The sequence below is a fragment of the Schistocerca gregaria genome, chromosome 3 (genome assembly GCF_023897955.1).
Source record: "Schistocerca gregaria isolate iqSchGreg1 chromosome 3, iqSchGreg1.2, whole genome shotgun sequence".
Taxonomy (NCBI): domain Eukaryota; kingdom Metazoa; phylum Arthropoda; class Insecta; order Orthoptera; family Acrididae; genus Schistocerca; species Schistocerca gregaria.
Window position 1 is genome coordinate 171700584 of NC_064922.1, and position 6839 is coordinate 171707422.

Sequence of the window (6839 nt, forward strand, 5' to 3'; positions counted from 1 at the left end):
GCTATCCGATTAGGTTCTGGGTTCGAATCCCTGTCCAACGCAAAGGTTTACCTCACGGCATTCCAAGTACGTTATTTGTTAAGAAGCAATATTTAACATCTCTCGTAGTTCGTTAACAGAGACAATAGGTACTGGGTGGGGATTCACGTCCGTTAAAAATGTTTGCGTTATGTTATTTAAAGTTGGTATTTGCTAATTGATACTGTCTAAAATCAAGGTATATCACTCTCTGTATGCCTAATCAGGAATGACTGTTAGTTTCCGTCAGTCACGAAATCTTAACTTAGTCTGCATGACCTGGGTTTGAATCCATATGTAGAACGAGACGGTTCAAAAATGGTTCAAATGACTCTGAGCACTATTGGACTCAACTGCTGTGGTCATCAGTCCCCTAGAACTTAGAACTACTTAAACCTAACTAACCTAAAGACATCACACACATCCATGCCCGAGGCAGGATTCGAACCTGCGACCGTAGCAGTCGCACGGTTCCGGACTGCACACCTAGAACCGCGAGACCACCGCGGCCGGCCGAGACGGTTCTGTGATAAGGTGTTCCCTGATATTTGTAGAATCGTAGTATTACTTTACCTCTTGAGTTATTGGGATACAGAGCAGTGTTTTCTAGTGGTGACTTGTTGGAAACATTTTCAATAGTCAAACGACTGTACCAAGGAGCGATTAGAGGACCTGCTAGACAGCTGCGTTATGTGGGTTGCATGCGAGTCAGGCGAAATGCAATTCAGGTCGTTCGCATACTTTTGAGCACGACTGTACCTACGAAGAAATATTCTATACAAATTTATAAGTGTTACAGTTGAGAAAATATTGTCATTACTACATTCAATGTCCGCAGCTCATGGTCGTGCGGTAGCGTTCTCGCTTCCCGCGCTCGTATTCCCGGGTTCGATTCCCGGCGGAGTCAGGGATTTTCTCTGCCTCGTCATGACTGGGTGTTGTGTGATGTCCTTAGGTTAGTTAGGTTTAAGTAGTTCTAAGTTCTAGGGGACTGATGACCATAGATGTTAAGTCTCATAGTGCTCAGAGCCATTTGAACTGCATTTACTAGTTATATGTGTTAGATTATTACCCTACTAAATATCAGTTATCATAAAGTCAAATCAAATTTAAAAAGTATTATAAAACAGTGACAAGTTAAACACATTTTAACATATGAATTAACAGAGATGTCAATTTTCCAGACAGAGAAATTTTTTTAAAATTAAAGAAACTCATTTCATGTGCAAATATCACGTGTTTAGTGATAAAAGGACTTTTCGTTCCAAGGTACAAGATGGTGCACGACTGACGAAGTATGAGCATCCACGCGTTATGCAACGAGTTTTAATGATAGAGTGGGTACCCCAGAAGTCTTTCCCTGCTTACAAACATTCATAACACATAGAGTATGACACATAGGCAAATGCTTTTTATGTTGGATTGTACGTGACGGACTCAAGTACTTACCGTTACTTTGTTTGTTACAAGGCCCAGTGATGTAACAACAGCGGAGTACGACATCATTTGCAAGCAACACATACTCAAACCTGGAGAAAGCCCATGTGTCCTCTGCCATCACGAGACACGGTGACGAAAAAAAGTCCACATAAAACGTGGCCTCATCTGAGAAAAGGACGTGTTTGAGATAATCATCTTCATCGTTCGTAGCCAGCATGGCAACAGCAGATTCATAACGAGCACTTGAATTCCTTTGTTTGGGGGGGGGGGGGGGAGGTTGGGAGGGGGAGAGGGGAATGCACGATCTGTACGCACGGAGAAAGAAATTCTTTATGTAGGATGCGATGCACTGATGTCTTCAGAATCTGCAGCTCACGTGAGGCTCTGCAGGCTGACTACTTGGGACTTCTCACGAAGGCATCTTTCACTGTCTGAACTGTCTGCGCACTAGGTCCTGCCCGCCTGCTCTAGGGACATCATAGACGCTCCCTGTTTCCTTAAACTTCGCGTACCTCATCTTGATGCTTTTAATATCAGGGGGCTGTCTACGGCATGCCGTCTGAAAGATTCTCTGGACTTTTTTAGATGACAATTTCTTTTAAAGTAGGATGCTAATCTTCAGCAGTTTGAAATCTTATTGAGGTCTTGAATGAATAGTTTGTGCAGATTTTTTTCACGTAGCTCAGTACAGATATCTGCATCATCAGGAAAACGGCTGAGTCTACGTTAATATTTTCCGCCAGCTTACAACAGGTTGCCAGCAACCATAAAAAGCTTAACAACCAATGAAATTCAGTTTAAGAGAAGCCTAAAGGATTTATTGGTGGCCAACTACTACTACTCCATTGATGAATTTCTCAGTAGAACCAACTGATTTCTGCACAATATCAGTGCAGTAACGTGTTCATTGTAAATAAGTGTGTGTGTGTGTGTGTGTGTGTGTGTGTGTGTGTGTGTGTGTGTGTGTGTATACAATCTAATTTCTGCACCATCTCAGTGCACTAATGTGTTCATTGTAAATAAGTATTATAGTAGTTGTATACATGTCTATTACCTTATAAATAAATAAATAAAAACTTTTTTAAAAATTCAGTGCATTAATATTTGTAAAATGATTCTTTCATATAGTGTTCATTAAAAAAAATGACGATCATTCCACTTGGGACCTGTGGAATGGTACATTAGCTTATTTGCTTGAGTTGTAAATATTTGTCATGTATTATTGTTTTTCTGACATGTTCTACATCCTGGAGGACCTCCTCACTACGGATCAATTGGAATGAAGGTAAATCTAATCTAATCTAATACGAATAGATTAGAATCCCCCAAAGCACTTGCCTAGGGCACGCCTGAAGTTACTGAAAAAATCATTTAGTGAATAAGGAGTAGGAATTCAGATTACGACTGTACCGCTTAATTCGTGTCTGGGAGTTTCCCTGTGTTTTGCAGTTGCAGTTCGTTGGTGGAATTATCGTTCACAGATTTTCTTTACTGGACGTATATAACATTTTGCTGCGTCACGGTTTATGGTCTCTAGGGCGTGCGTCATACGCAACATGAACAGATAAGATACAGATAAGAGTAGGTACAATGGCCAGCTTATGGACCTGGAGCAATGAACTTACGGCAAGTGTACTTTCAGAAGCGTTTTGTTATGTCGCTTACATCGCCTTGATGAAATGTAGTGTCCATACATAAAGCCATTCCACGTCCGTTTCCATGACAGACACACTATGGCGTTACTTACTGCTTTCGTTAACTGTAGAAATGTAGTCTTTCTAGGCGAACATAAATCGTGAGCAGTTTACTTAATTTGGTGTGTCTCGGCACGAACACACGTCAATTCATGGTTAGTTTTAATGATGAAGCAGAAAAGTATGATACGCACGGAAATCATTTGAAGACGTACATTGAGACACTGAGTCAAAAATAGCTACTTTATTTCGGTCACATGTTGTCTTGCCCTCTTATTCTGAAAATTCATGTAATTTACAGTGAATTTGACTGTCATCAGTCAAAAGCAGTGTTGAAGAATTCATGAACGCCTTCGATATGTTAAGTCCTTAGTTATTGCCGTCATGTCCAGCGCTAGTATTATTTGTTATTATTTGTGTCTGGTGACCCTATAAGCTAACTGCCAACTTATCACTTACGAAAAATAGCTGCTAATGACTTTAAAATGTAAATCAACCAACTAATGGGCAGTTAGTATTATATGTTGTGTTTGTCTGGTGAATAGTGAGAGCTAACTGAGAGGTCATCAGTTATGAAAAGCAATTGTTGTTGACATGAGACTGTAAATCAACCAGCTAATGAGCAGCCTGAACGCGGCTGAACTCATGCATGTCAGCATTCCATTGTCGTCTCACGACTTGTTATATCATTTTAGCGCGAAACAATGGAAGCGCCTAGAGTAGATTCTGCATCACTACGTCTCAAAGACTTTCTTGTCACCAGTTGTCACACATTAAGAGTTCATTCATTCAGATGAAGTACTGTATTTCATAACTTAGATATACTGAGATTAATTATCCTTTTATACATCACTTTACTTCATACGTGGCTGGCTTACCTAGCGGCGAATGCGTATCGCACTGTGGTTCTGTAAGAACAGTAGACTGGTCTTTTAAACTTCAGCGACGGTCCCTGTATATGATTCTGCTCAAAGGTAAACGTTTTGACTTATGACGCGACTCCGACTGAGCATATAAACCTTTCTATTTGTTTTATGAGCATTTTATTAACCCACAGAGAGGTCAGGTGTATTTGTTGTCTTTAGATTTAATATATTTCCATACCGAGTAGACTGCCGAGCTGTTTGTTCCAAATAATTTTCAGAGAAGGCATGTAGTATACTTTCGCAGGATATCGTGTCTCGCTCACCACTTACAAAACTCTAATTTTCCCAATCCATTGTTATGACGACAGTTTGATTGTGGAATGTTTGTATAGGCGAATTAACGGTTTCTCTACAGCTTTCACTTACGTCCACACACTCAATGCTGACTCTTGTGCAAACATAAATGTGAGAGCTTATGATTGGTTTGCCGTTTCTCTGAAGGACATGCTATCTACAAATGACTTAAGATTAAACTTACTAGAATAACAGCATCTTCTGCAACATGTATAGATAGTACAGTGAGCAGTATCAACTGTGGTGCTACAGAAAGTTCATCTTAGTATTAGGGATATCTAATAACAGCATCTTCTGCAACATGTATAGATAGTACAGTGAGCAGTATCAACTGTGGTGCTACAGAAAGTTCATCTTAGTATTAGGGATATCTGACCATTCAGCGTTTTTATCTCATTGCCACATTTGGATAAAACTGTAACAGTGAAAAGAGTAAGGAACTTAAGTCAACAAAATGTGAATACATTTGCCTCAAGAGTAAATGAAACTTCCCGGTCGTTCAATAAGCGGTAATCAGTAAACACAAACTACAGTGCTTTCGTATCAGAATTCATGATTTTTTCAATGAATGTTTCCCCTTCATAAGCGCACGTGACAAAAACTGTAAAAAAACTCGTGGATAACTGAAATCATCTAAGATCTCTAGTATTAGAAACAGGAAACTGCATATGGCAGCAAAGAACAACCATGGTGCAGCGTTTGTCGGCTATGTAAACAAATACAAAATAATATTTGACAGAGTAGTTGAACATGCAAAGCAAATGGCAAACAGTAAATACCGTACATATCAGATGTGACAAATAAATCAATAGCTATATGAGAGATTGCCAAAAGAGTGAAATAGGCGCTGAAAAAACAAAAAGTTGTAACCGTGAATTAGAAATAGATGGGTAAATAATCGCAAAGTCCAGACATATACGCAAAGAATTGAATAGGTATTTTGTAAATTTTAACTAAATTGATGATCTCCCACCTCCACACCTAAGTCCCAATATAATGCGACACAGATCAGGAGATTCCAAATTTACTCATGTACCCTATGAAGTGTCTAACATAAATAAAATCATTCTGAATAAATAAAATCGGTAAAAAATCTCAAATCTGTGGACTGGGATGAAATTCCGACAAAAATGATAAAGGCAGAATCTGATAATACTGCACCCTAACTCTGTCACACAAACCAATCGTTTGATGAGGTCTGCTTTCCGGACAGACTGAAGAATGCGGAAATTCGGCCCATCCACAAAAAGGGCAGATAGGAGAAAATAAGAAATTTTAGCCCAGTATCAATAAACTAAATTCCGCTTGAACAGGCCATGAAGGCCCAACGGTACTGACCGACCGCCATGTCATCCTCAACCCAAGGGCGTCACTGGATGCGGTTATGGAAGGTCATGTGGTCAGCTCACCGCTGTCGTGGTCGTATGTCAGTTTACAAGACCGGAGCCGCTACCTCTCAATCAAGTAGCTCTTCAGTTTGCCTCCCAAGGGCCCGAATTCTGACCCTTGCTTTACCAACAGGTGAGCCTATATGATCTTTCCAGCTGATATCGCAACCAATTTTTACACACAGCTGTTTGTGTGAGTTGACTGGTGCGGGTGCACCCTGCTTGCCAACAGCGGTCGGCGGATAGGATGGTCACCTATTCAACTGCTCGCTCAACCCACCAGCGCTTCATTTCAGTGATCTGACGCTGTTTCCACTGCGCCAACGCCGTTGGCCCTCCCAGTTTCAATAGTACCAATTATTTCTAAATTATTTGAGCGGCTAGTGTGTAACCAATTAGAAAAATACTACAAGAAACGTAATACAGTCCTGGAAATTGAAATAAGAACACTGTGAATTCATTGTCCCAGGAAGGGGAAACTTTATTGACACATTCCTGGGGTCAGATACATCACATGATCACACTGACAGAACCACAGGCACATAGACACAGGCAACAGAGCATGCACAATGTCGGCACTAGTACAGTGTATATTCACCTTTCGCAGCAATGCAGGCTGCTATTCTCCCATGGAGACGATCGTAGAGATGCTGGATGTAGTCCTGTGGAACGGCTTGCCATGCCATTTCCACCTGGCGCCTCAGTTGGACCAGCGTTCGTGCTGGACGTGCAGACCGCGTGAGACGTCGCTTCATCCAGTCCCAAACATGCTCAATGGGGGACAGATCCGGAGACCTTGCTGGCCAGGGTAGTTGATTTACACCTTCTAGAGCACGTTGGGTGACACGGGATACATGCGGACGTGCATTGTCCTGTTGGAACAGCAAGTTCCCTTGCCGGTCTAGGAATGGTAGAACGATGGGTTCGATGACGGTTTGGATGTACCGTGCACTATTCAGTGTCCCCTCGACGATCACCAGAGGTGTACGGCAAGTGTAGGAGATCGCTCCCCACACCATGACGCCGGGTGTTGGCCCTGTGTGCCTCGGTCGTATGTAGTCCTGATTGTGGCGCTCACC